The following is a 13,549-nucleotide window of genomic DNA, read 5'->3' as shown; positions in this document are numbered from 1 at the left end:
CAAACTAAAAGGATTAAAAGTATAATTAACCCTAATTGTCAGTTTGAGAAGCTTGCGTCATGGAGAGCAGAAGCAGACCATACATTCTAAAAAATTTAGGAATTAACATGGAATCAATCCAGATATGAATATATTGGAGACCTTAACCCTCCTCATCGGATACAGAGAAAACATTGGCAAATTTCTAACAAAAACATAGAGATTTTAGATCTTTTCTATTACAAGTACTCAAGAAAACCAAAGGAAATAGATAATTAGTCCAGTCAAAAGAAGAGTCTATTGAAAACAATTTATAATGGCTTAGGTGATTTCTCCTCCTCCATTTTAGACAAAAACAGCAGGAAACAAACTAGATTAGGAGATTTTTATAATCTCTCTTTCTTTTTTTCTTCTTACCATCAATTTTCTAGTCAACCAAACAGATTAAGATATCACATATTATACATCCTATCGAAATAAAAGCATTATAAAATAATTAAAAATTCTTGATTGTATGGAGGAATTTTCATTACATATTAAACTTTTTTTCTTAAAAAAAAAAAAAAAAAAAAAAAAAAAAAAAAAAAAAAAACCTTTTTTAATCGCTAAATCCAACCTTCTACAATAGACTCTTATGAACTAAACCCTAAAAATCATATATATTGCAGACCTTAATTGAGAAAAAGCTATTGATCTCAATCTTATCTCAACTTCAATGGTGGATAAGACCCCTCCCCTTCTCCATCTGTCACGCCCCAAGCCCGGTGACAACGCTGCACAATCATCCAAGTGAGCATGCAAGGCTAAGAGTCCAATCAAATTAATTAACAATATAAAATACTCAATTTAAATCTTTAATTATCATAAAGCCAAAATCCATAAAAATAAATAATTCTTATCGTATGAAATCGTCCACCAAGTCCACTAATATAATCCACTTACAAAATAGTAACTTAAAATCATAGTCCTACTCTCGACACTCACATAAGTACAAAACCCACGCAGCTCTACTCCTCATAATCTTAAAAAAAATAAAAATAAGGGTAAGTTAGACAGCCTAGCAAATAATCAACCATCATTACTAGTTGGATCAAGTATACAAAAAAAAAAAAAAATAGTCGATAACCAATAAATATATTTTTGCTACAATTCAATAAATGAACAATTATTTTGTAAGACGGTTTCATAGCTGAAAATAAACAGTATAGCAATACATTTTAATATAAAAGACAATGAGGTAATTCGTTGTTCAAATTGATGGTTTAATATTCATATGGTTCAATGACTCGATTCACAAAACTCAAGTCTTGGTGACTACGGTCACTTAGCCCGTGACAAAGCCCAAAACCACACCTAAGCCAGTGGTGAAACCCCAAAAGAAACTAGCTTCTGTGCCAATAAATAACCCCCATTAGCTAGGGTCCAAATCATAGTCAGACTAGAGTGATGTTCAAAATTCAAACAGTACACAACTTTTAAATAAAATATTCGATATTTTCAAAATAAACATTTGGTACAATTTTCAAAATTGTTTCACAAAATATTCAAATAATTTTCATAATAATATCCGATGTTGTTTTATACTTGACCCATATTTTATTTTAAGAGAACAGGAAGGCTATAAATAAACATTTATAATTTCAAACGATTCAATAGGAATAAAAAATGAACCAACAATAATAGAGGGTTACTTACCTCAAACGCTTAAAATAATATTCCATTACACTAACTCCAAACGCCCACCTCCACCAATTCAATCACACAAACCTAATAAATAAATCCTCAAATAAATTAATATTTTGATGTCTCTCACACATCAACAAAAACCCATTATATATATGCAGTGCTTAAAATCCAAGAGACACCAAATCAATCCACCCAATTTAATAGCCAAACATTCCTTACCAAATGTACAAATCTCAAATGTCAAACCACACCCACCCAAACTGCTCCACTGTTTCTACTCTTTACCTAGACTACACTCCACACGTGGGACCATTCACCAAGCTCTCAAAACCAAGTAGGCACATTCAAGTTTACATAAAGCTTCACCTGTTTTTTATTATTATTTATCAATAGAAAATTAATAACTGGTGATACAAGAAGAATCTTACCCCAGTCAATGGTTGTATCAGAATATCCCCAACGTGCTGCCCTCAATTCTTATTGTAGCCTCCCTTGAACCCTCTGTAAAATTATGATACAACATAACGTGAAACCCCCCCTCCCTTTTTTTTATTTTAGCCTAATTCTTAAAATTATTAAATTACCCATACAATTTATTTTAATTATTAATCTATCCAAAAAAATAATTCAACACATAACTTGGGTCTTACATTCTCCCCTCCTTAAAAGAAATTTTGTCCTCGAAATTTGACATACCTAGAGTCTCCAAAAGTTATGGATATTTTTGTCTCATTTCATCCTCAAGTTCCCAAGTAGCTTCTATTTCCAAGTGATTACTCCATTGAACCTTAACGTAGTGGATGACTCGATGCCTCAAAACATGTTCCTTCTTATCAACAATTTGTATATTGTGTTCCTCATATGTCAAATCCTCCTTAAAATGCAACGGTGCATGATCAATCACATGACAAGGATCCGGTATATACTTCCTTAACATTGAGACATAAAAAACATTATGAACTCTAGCTAGTAAAGGTGGTAGTCTATAAGCTACTTCTCCAATTCGATCTAAAACCTCAAATGGCCCAACAAATCTAGGACTCAATTTACCACGAACACTATACCTCACTACTCCTTTCATAGGAGACACCTTAAGGAACACATGGTCTCCAACCCTAAACATCAAATCGCGTCTCCTGTTATCTGCATAACTTTTCTGTCTACTCTGCGCAGTGCGAAGTTGCTCTCTAATAAGATTGATCTTGTCCTCTGTTTGTTGCACAATCTCAAGCCCTAACAATTTCCTTTCGCCCACATCATCCCAACAAATAGGTAATCTACACTTTCGTCCATACAAAGCCTCATATGGTGCCATCTGAATGCTCACATGATAACTGTTATTATAAGAGAATTCCATTAAGGCCAAATGCTTATCCCAAGAACCTCCAAGATCAATAACACAAGCCCTCAACATGTCTTCAAGGGTCTGAATAGTTCTCTCTGACTATTCATCAGTCTAAGGATGAAAGGCAGTGCTAAAATTCAACTTAGTACCCAAAGTTGCATGCAAACTCCTCTAAAACATAGATACAAATCTGCTATCTCTGTTAGACACTATGGTCATTTGAATACCATGCAAACCTCACAATCTCCTTGATATACAATTTTGCAAACCTCTCGAAGGAGAACCCCACCTTAAAAGCTAGAAAGTGAACAGATTTGGTCAATCGATCAACGATAACCCAAATGGCATTGTTACCACCTTGGGTTCTAGGCAACCCTGTCACAAAATCTATAGCAATATGCTCCCACTTCCACTCGGGATTAGGGAGGGGTTGTAACTTACCTGTAGGTCTCGGATGTTCAACTTTCACTTGTTGACATACCAAACATTAAGCAACATACTGAGCAATTTCCCTCTTCATATGATTCCACCAAAAGTTCATCTTCCAGTCTTTATACATTTTAGTGCTTCCTAGATATACAATATACCCTGAACTGTGAGCTTCTCTCAGGATTTCTCTCTTGAGCTCTAAATCATTAGGCGCACACAACCTTTCTCCAAATCTCAAGGTTTCACCTTCATGTATACAAAATTCCATCTGTGACCCTATTTCCATTTCAGCCTTAAGTTTTTACAACTGAGGATCTCTTCCCTGAGCATCTTTAATTCTTTCAATCAACGTGGGTTGAACTCTAAGGTTTGCCAACTGCACTCTATGGTTGTTCCATCTAATCTCGATATTCAACCTTCGCAAGTCCTCCAAGATATTCTTTTGGTCAATGATCAAGGTAGCCGAATTACTCGGGGTCTTTCTACTCAAGGCATCTGCCACTGCATTGGTTTTTCTCGGATGATAATTGATAGTCAAATCATAGTCCTTTAGTAGCTCCAACCATCGTATTTGCCTTATATTCAATTCTTTTTGGGTGAAAATAAACTTCAAACTTTTATGATCAGTGAATATCTCACATTTTACCCCATACAAATAGTGCCTCCAGATTTTCAATACAAACATCACTGTACCAACGCCAAATCATGCGTGGAATAATTCTACTCATATGACTTCAACTGCCTAGATGTATATGCCACTACCTTATCATTCTGCATCAGGACATAACCCAAGCCCATCTTCGATGCATCATTACAGATGGTAAAACCTTCATCCCTAGACGGAACTATAAGTACTAGAGTAGACACCAATCGACTTTTTAGATCTTGCAAACTCTTCTCACAATCATCAGACCACACAAATTTAACCCCTTTCTGTGTTAAATGAGTTAAAGGCATAGAAATTTGAGAAAATCTCTCAACAAACCTTCTATAATAACCTGCTAAATCCAAAAAACTATGAATTTCAGTGACACTAGTAGGCTTATTCCACTCTACCACAACCTCTACTTCTTGGGGTCAACAGACACCCCATCTTTAGATATCACATGACCTAAAAATGATACACTCTCTAGCCAAAATTCACACGTCTTTAATTTAGCAAACAATTTCTTCTCCCTTAATATCTGCAAGACTATTCTCAGATGCTCTTCGTGCTGCTCTTTACTCTTCGAGTACACAAGAATGTCATCAATAAAAACTACCACAAACTAATCTAAGAAGGGTTTAAATACTCTATTCATTAAATCCATAAAAGTTGCAGGCACATTGGTCAACCCAAACGGCATCATTAAAAATTCATAAGGCCCATACCTGGTTCAGAAGGCTGTCTTAGGTATATCCTGTGCCTTAACCTCCAACTGATGATAACCAGAACAAAAATCAATCTTAGAAAAGACTTGTGCTCCTTTGCAACTGATCAAATAAGTCATCTATTCTAGGCAAAGGATATTTATTTCGAATTGTCACCTTGTTTAACTCTCGATAATTAATGCAAAGGCGAAAACTGCCATCCTTCTTTTTCATAAATAAAATGGGCACACCCCAAGGAGAAACACCAGGCCTAATAAAGCCCTTATCTAGTAACTCTTGTAATTGTTCCTTACTCTTTCAACTCTACTGGGGTCATCCGATACGGAGCCTTGGAGATAGGACTCGTGTCTGGTATCAATTCGATAACAAACTCAATCTCTCTGTCTGGTGGCAACCCCGGTAAGTCTTAAGGAAAAACATCGGGAAATTCCTTCATAACTAGAATATCCTCTAACTTCAGTTCAGTTTTACCGGTATCTCTCACAGAAAAAAATAACCCGTGCAACCATTCCTCAACAATCGTCTAGCTTGCAAAGCTAAGATTACCAGAGGATGAGTGTTAACTCCACTACCCACCAAACAAAATTCTGGTTGATCAGGAATCTGAAATACTACCTTTTGCCTTGGCAATGAATAAAAGCATAATTGGTTGCCAACCAATCCATTCCAAGAATTATATCAAAGTCCCGCATATCTAAAACAATCAAGTCTACAAGCAATTTTTTGCCATCTATACTAACCACACGAGATTTGCAAATTAAGTCAGCAACCATAACACCTCCTATTGGGGTTTCAATACATAAGTCAATCTCTATAGAGACACATTTTCATCCATGTTTCTTAACAATCCCATAGACACAAATAAATTTGTAGCTCCAGAATCAAATAACACATGTACATAGACAGAAGACGCTAAAACAGTACCTAACACCACCGTGTTGGAAGTCTGAACATCTTATTGTGTGAGTGCGTACACTCGACCCTAAGTCTTTGGCTTATGGCCTCCATTTTTCTTTTGATTTCCTGAAAACACTTTTTCTGTTGAAACTCATTTCTTTGTCCATACTTTATGTTCAGTCTCATGCCCCTTCTAGCTAAGGCAATCAGCTATCTTGTGCCCCTGTTGCCCGCAGGAAAAGCAAGCCCCAGTATTCCAACGACACTCACTATCCCAATGGAACCCATTACATCTAGTGCACCATACCCGATATTCTGCTTGTCAACACTACCACCCACAGTTGGACTTTCTCAACTCCCAACCGATGTCTCTTAGCATTGCCCTTCAAGCTGTTGTTAGTTTGGAAGTTGGAAGAACTAGGTCTCTTCTTATAATTCTCTTCTTTCTCTTCTTAGGCTCTAGTGAGGCCACTCTTAACCCACAATGCCTTATTCAACACTGCTTCAAAAGTAGGTAACTCGAAAAGAACCTCATGTTGCATAATGTTCGTTCTTAGCCCACTTTCAAACTTTTGTGCTCTGCTATCCTCGTCTGCTACAAATGTTGGTGCAAATTTAGACAACTTCGTAAACTAAGCTTCATATTCTGCAACCGTCTTATTCCCTTGCTCCAACTTAAAAAATTCCCTCTTTTTTTTGTAAACGAACACTCCTAGGGAAGTATTTCTCATTGAATGCATTCTTAAACCTTTCCCATAGATATGGATTGGCATCATGCTCATGTATGCGCTTCTCCATTTGCCACCAATCATTAGCTATCCCTTGTAGCATAAACACGGCATAGGTCACCTTTTGATCATCCGTACACTCAAAAATGAGAAACAACTTTTCCATTTCTGTCAACCATTTTTCAGCCTCCAAAGGGTTTGTGGCTCCCTCAAATGCCAAGGCTATCTTCTTAAACTCAATAATGTTACAACGTGGCCTCAGTTGTGGCCCAACTCCCGGCTGCACTCCCGGCTGCAACTGTTGTTGTTGCTCCATAAGTCAGGTCAAGTTATTCCCTATGGTAGTGTGTTGTTGCACCACTCCATCCAAAGTCTGAAGCACTTGAACCATCCCATCTGGATTGGGGATTGCAGCTTGTTCTTGTTGTCCCAGCTCTTGCCCCTGATTTCATCCAACTGCTTGAGAACCACTACCATTATTAGTCACATTCCCTCACCGGTTGTTATTACTAGTCCGTCGATTCATTTGACCCTAGCATGTATTCCTAGCCATATTTGCCAATGTCTCCTCATGTTCCGTTGCAACCTATATGCATCAATAATAAAACATCATCTTATTCCATTCTCAAATCCCTATAACATATAAATAAAATTAACAATATAAGCGTTCCCAATCCTACATCTACCCAACCTCACCATTATTCTATACTAGCCTTTAAAATTACAACCTGGATCTGATACCACAAAATTGTCATGCCCCAAGCCCCGTGACAACGCTGCACACTCATCCAAGTGAGCATGCAAGGCTAAGAGTCCAATCAAATAAACCAACAATATAAAATACTCAATTTAAATCTTTAATTATCATAAAACCAAAATCCATAAAAATAAATAATTCTTATCGTATGAAATTGTCCACCAAGTCCATTAATATAATCCACTAACAAAAAAGTAACTTCAAATCATAGTCCTACTCTCGGCACTCCCACAAGTACAAGACCCATACAGCTCTATTCCTTAGAATCTAAAAATAAAATAAAATAAGGGTAAGCTAGACAGTCCAACAAACAACCAACCATCACTGCTAGTTAGATAAAGTATACAAAAAAATAAAATAAAACAAAAAAATAGTCGATAACCAATAAATATATTTTTGCTACAATTCAATAAATGAACAATTATTTTGTAAGATGGTTTCATAGCTGAAAATAAACAGTATAGCAATACATTTTAATAGAAAAGACACTGAGGTAATTTGATGAAATTTCGTTGTTCAAATTGATGGTTCAATGATTCGATTCGCAAAACTTAAGTCTTGGTAACTACAGTCACTTAGCCCGTGACAAAGCCCAGAAGCACACCTAAGCCGGCAGTAAAGCCCCAAAAGAAACTAGCTTTTGTGCCAATAAATAACCCCCATTGGCTAGGGTCCAAATAATAGTCAGACAAGAGTGATGTTCAAAATTCAAACAGTACACAACTTTTAAATAAAATATTTGATATTTTCAGAATAAACATTTTGTACAATTTTCAAAATTGTTTCACAAAATATTCAAATAATTTTCATAATAATATCTGATGTTGTTTTATACTTGACCCATATTTTATTTTAAGAGAACAGGAAGACTATAAATAAATATTTATAATTTCAAACGATTCAATAGGAATAAAAATGAACCAACGGTAATAGAGAGTTACTTACCTCAAACGCTTAAAATAATATTCCACCACACTAACTCCAAACACCCAGCTCCACCAATTCAATCAAACAAACCTAATAAATAGAACCTCAAATAAATTAATATTTCGATGTCTTTCACACATCAACAAGAACCCATTATATATATGCAGTGCTTACAATCCAAGAGACACCAAATCAATCCACCCAATTTAATAACCAAACACACCTTACCCAATGTGTAAAACTCAAAAGTCAAACCACACTCACCCAAACTGCTCCATTGTTTCTACTCTTTACCTAGACTACACTCCACACGTGGGACCATTCACCAAGCTCTTAAAACCAATTAGGCACATACAGGTTTACATAAAGCTTTGATTGTTTTTTTATTATTTATCAATAGAAATTTAATAACTGGTGATACAAGAAGAATCTTACCCCAGTCAATGGTTGTATCAGAATATCTCCAACGTGTAACCCTCAATTCCTATCGTAGCCTCCCTTGAACCCTGTGTAAAATTATGACACAACATAACGTGAAACCCCTCCCCCTTTTTATATTTATTTTAGGGTTAATAACCCAATTCTTAAAATTACTAAATTACCCATACAATTTATTTTAATTATTAATCTATCCAAAAAAATAATTCAACACATAACTTGGGTTTTACACCATCTCCACAGCCACTCTCCATTTGTTGTTCTCTTCCTCCATTCCTAGTGTGTTTGTTTACTACCAAATTGTTACCATGATGAAGCAAAAATACAAAATGAACATCTTAGTAGCAAAGATCCAGATGAGATTTCATTCAAATAATCAACATGCAAATAGAAATACTAGGGCTTGTTTGGAAAACGGAAAGATGGGTTTGATGACAGAGGTTAATGAAGATAATGGAGATGGAATTCTTCTGAGTTCAAAGATGTTCTTTGTTTCAATTTCCTCTTGATTGCAGTGTACTCTCCGCTATAAATTAACTCCATCGATTTGGGCTAGGAAGAATTGCTCATCGACTCCATGAGAGGAGCTAGATTGATCCGAGTTAGAGAGCGAATGAAAAGATGGAGAGAGAGAGAGGTAGATGAATTTACAAAAATATCTCTCCTAGAGCATCTCCAACGGTGCATCAAAATTTTCATCAAATTTGAGTAAAAATTTTATTTGATATCAAGTGCTATAACGAAGGTTTTTGAAATTTCATTAAAACACCGATTGACCGAGCGGATGTCCGGCCGGTTGACTGGCCAGTGTGAAGTTTTCTCAAAATTTTGCCTTCAGGTAGTCATCCGGAGGGTCAACTAGATAGATGACTGGGGGGCAATCGAGGATTCGACCGGCCAATGTAATTTTTTCACAAATTTTTGCCTTGAAATAGTTATTCGGGAGACAATCGATAGTGAAAATCAAACGAATATGAACAGTGATTTGATGAAAGTCACATTGGTCCTCAGTTTGATGAAAGAAAAGTGAAATACTGGATTTGATACCAATTTGATGAAACCGTTGGAGTAGAAAAAATAGTCATTTTTCACCAAATTCAAATTTGATGACAAGTCTGAATAACCATTGGAGATGGTCTTATGTTTGTTTTCATTAACAAAAATTAATAAAATATTCAAATATCCACCTCTAAATAAAAATTAATTGTTCAAACAAAAAATTGATTCGATAATTGATATCCAAACATTTATATTTTATTCGACAGTAAATAGTTGAACATTTATATTTTGTTAAAATTAATATTCGAACAAAATAAATGATGTGTACTAAGACAAAGTCTGGTGTGTAAATAGAATCACTCTAAATTATTAGAATTATGCCTAATTTAAAAGTTAGGTTTTAATATGAAGAAATTAAAATTTAAACATTTGATTTGTTATAAGGTCAAATTTTATGATTATTATTATTATTATTATTATTTTGAAATTCTATGGCAAACAATCCAATGTAATTTTGGTTTGTATCAATTTTTACCTTACAAAAACCTAGGGGGACTTACGAGTCAGTCCTATTGACCAGATTTATTTACCTGTAAATCTTGCTCATTTTTTCACCTCTCAATATCGCCAAAATACCCTTCATACACCTCCTTCAACAACTCAATCATCAAATCACTGCCATGACCTACCACTTCCCACTTCTAGCCATAGACGACTACTTTTAACCGCCGACGATCACCTCTGAAAACCTTCGGCGCTCACTACTGTCATTATCTCCTAAGATTTGATGGCGACAAAAGAAGAGGAAGAAGAAGAATGAGAGAGAGAGAGAGAGAGAGAGAGAGAGAGGATGAAGAGGAAAAGAAAAAGGAAATGCCTCAGTAGAAAATTGTTAGCCTCCATGTCGTAGATCAACATAATGATGCCTTTACCATCTAATCTTTCTCCTCTTTCCATTGATAAATTTATCACTGATAGATTGACCTATCCAACATATTCACATCTACAACGACAAATCAGTGATAAATTCATTACTGTATAAATATAAAAAATTAGCGACAATATACAACATATTCAACAAATCAACGATAAATTTATCACTAATAGATTAATCATACAGCATATTCATCTCTTTCTAGTGACAAAAATGATAAATTTATTACTGACTATTTGTTGGAAATTTACAAAAAGAAAATCTCATCATCATCGTCACAAATTAATACAAGATTCAAAGACATATTCAGTAATAAATTTAGCAGTGATAAACACATTCACTGATAAATTTCTTACTAGTTGTTTGTTAAAAGATTATAAATAAAATAAAAAAATCTCGTCATCATCTTCACAAATCAACATAAGATTCAAAGAAATCTATCAGTGATACATTTATCACTCATACAGCAGATTTGGTTTAAGAGAAAAAGAGAGAGATGGAGTGAGGAAAAGAGAGGTGATAAATATAACATGAACAGAAATCCGTGATAAATTTATCATTGTATTAATATCAAAATTCCAGCAGTAGCAATCCACAACCTATTAAATAAATCAGTGATAAATTTATCACTGAATTAAGTGAGAAATTCATCAAATTAGTTCAACATGTTTTACAAATATAGATCTTCACCAACACACTGTAGAAAGAGTGTCGATCTCATCGGCGACCATGTAAAGTACCAGATTGGAGCCGAAGATGGTAGATCGGCATTGAAAACAACTAGATTTGAAGTCATTGGCGAAGTTCGACGTTGAAGATGGTAGATCAATGATTGAAGAAAAATGACGGTGATGGCAGATGAAGGATGGAGGAAGAGCGACAGTAATGGCAAAGAGAAAGGAAGACGACAATGTTAGGCGAACGAGTCAAATGATTGAGAGATGGTGAAGTATAGATTGGCGACGGTGGAAATGGTTGGTGAACAATGATGGTGGTAGTGGCCGGCGAAGGTGGTAATGGTGACTAGTGGAGGTGGCGGTGGTTAATGACGGACGACGATAGTGGTTGTAAGTGGATGGCCATGACCATGGCCATAGCTACAATGGTGATATTTTCTAGAGAGAGAGAGAGATGAGAAAGAAGAAAAGTTTTGAAAAAATGATCAAGAGAAAAGTTAATACAAATTGAAAAAATTAATGAGTAATAAATATCATAACAATTAAAGATTTAGAAAGTGTTTGAGATGATTTAAATAGGGATTTTTACCAGCTAGTAATAGGGGCAAAATCAGGATAAAAAAAAATATTACAAGACTTCTTGGTGCATAAGATAGAAACTTAACACCTAATGGATAATAAATTCAATTATTGAGACCGGTTAGTAAAAATCCTATAAAACTACACAAAACAAGCGTAAGATTGGCTGGCTCGTTGCAGTTTATCCATACCATTAACTAAAATAAATCAAAATGAGCTAATGAGAACCATTAAAAATGAACCAAGTGTTGTACCAAAATAAAATGACAAACTTCTGTCCACTAATTAGATTGGAAGGTTTAGTTTAGTGCTTTTTGGGCCTATTTTAGGTCAATTTCTGTGATTGAACCGTTCAAATTTAGCTGAAACTACCCAATGTCACTCTCTCTCTCCCCTAGCACAACTTAAGGCCCCATCTCGTTTGTAATTTTTTAGTTAAAATAGTTTTAAGGTTTAAAAAAAAAATCAAAATAAAAAATTAAAATATCACATTATACAAATTAATCAATTTTTTTTTTTCTTACAACTATATATTCAATTAAAAAAATAATTTGGGATACAAGATTTTCAACATTTGTTGGATTGGAGTGCAAAAGGTTGTGTGAAAATGTGATTAGTATAAATTGACCAAGGAAAGTGCAATGAAATTTCCTTCTCTTAAAGAGCTGCAACAAAATCCAAAGAAAAATGTTCTCATATGTTTCACCATCACATCGTTTTCTACTAGAATTCACAAAGAAAAAAAAACAAAAGGAAATGTTATGTACTGTCTATATCCTTTAATTGTGTACTTGACCTTACAAGAGAATATAATGAAGAAACAGCCACAAATCCACACATGGCTTTCAATGCTGTCCATTCCATTTCATTATCCTCAAAATGTGTATCACAGAGTATTTCTCACAGTACTTTCATAGTAAAGGAAAATATAAATGGTTTGGATTTCCGTACTTTTTTCTCAATCTTCCATACTCATGAGAAAATGTTGTCTAGTGGTGGACTATCAATAAGAAGAAAAAAATGTAAAAAAATTAAAACTATAATAACTTTTATACATTATGTACAATTTTTATATATTTTAATGTATTTTTTATACATCTATCAATGTTATTTACTGTGCATTTTAATTACTTTTATACATTATATACAATTTTTATATATTTTTTTACACATTTATCAATGTTATTGACTGCGCAAAGGACTGGCATTAACATTTTCTTTGTATCATAGATGCACCGTGTTGTTAGAGTAATAGTACTATTTGCAAAAAAAAGCATTTTCCATAGAAACTACCACATAATAGAGATAAGGATGCCAACACGCTTGTGGCAAGTCAGAGTAATAGTACTATTTGCAAAAAAAACATTTTCCATAGAAACTACCACATGATAGAGATAAGGGAAGCCAACACCCTTGTGGCAAGTTGATTTGTAATTGCAGTAAGGAAAATGTCAAGGGTTCAAGCTGATAAACCAGTAGAGATCTCTTTAAGTAGTACATTTTAGTATACTATTTTTATTAACAAACTAACAAATCTAATTTCCTACAATGTTGACCACAAAAAAAACAAAAAAAAATAAGGAAAATGTTTGAGGGCCCTAATTTCTGTGGCTCAAATGGCTCAAATTTGCCAAAACGATGTCGTTTTGGCAAATTTGATGTTGTTTTGTACTCAAAACAACGTCGTTTTGACAAATTCGAGCCATTTGAGCCACAAAAATTAGGGTCCTCTATCATTGTTGAAAAAACAAAAACAAACAAACAAACAAACAGAGCTAAGGGATGGGACACCTTGTCTATCTT

The sequence above is a fragment of the Camellia sinensis genome, chromosome 7 (genome assembly GCF_055761805.1).
Source record: "Camellia sinensis isolate YWXY chromosome 7, ASM5576180v1, whole genome shotgun sequence".
Lineage (NCBI taxonomy): Eukaryota > Viridiplantae > Streptophyta > Magnoliopsida > Ericales > Theaceae > Camellia > Camellia sinensis.
This window is presented reverse-complemented; position numbering follows the sequence as displayed.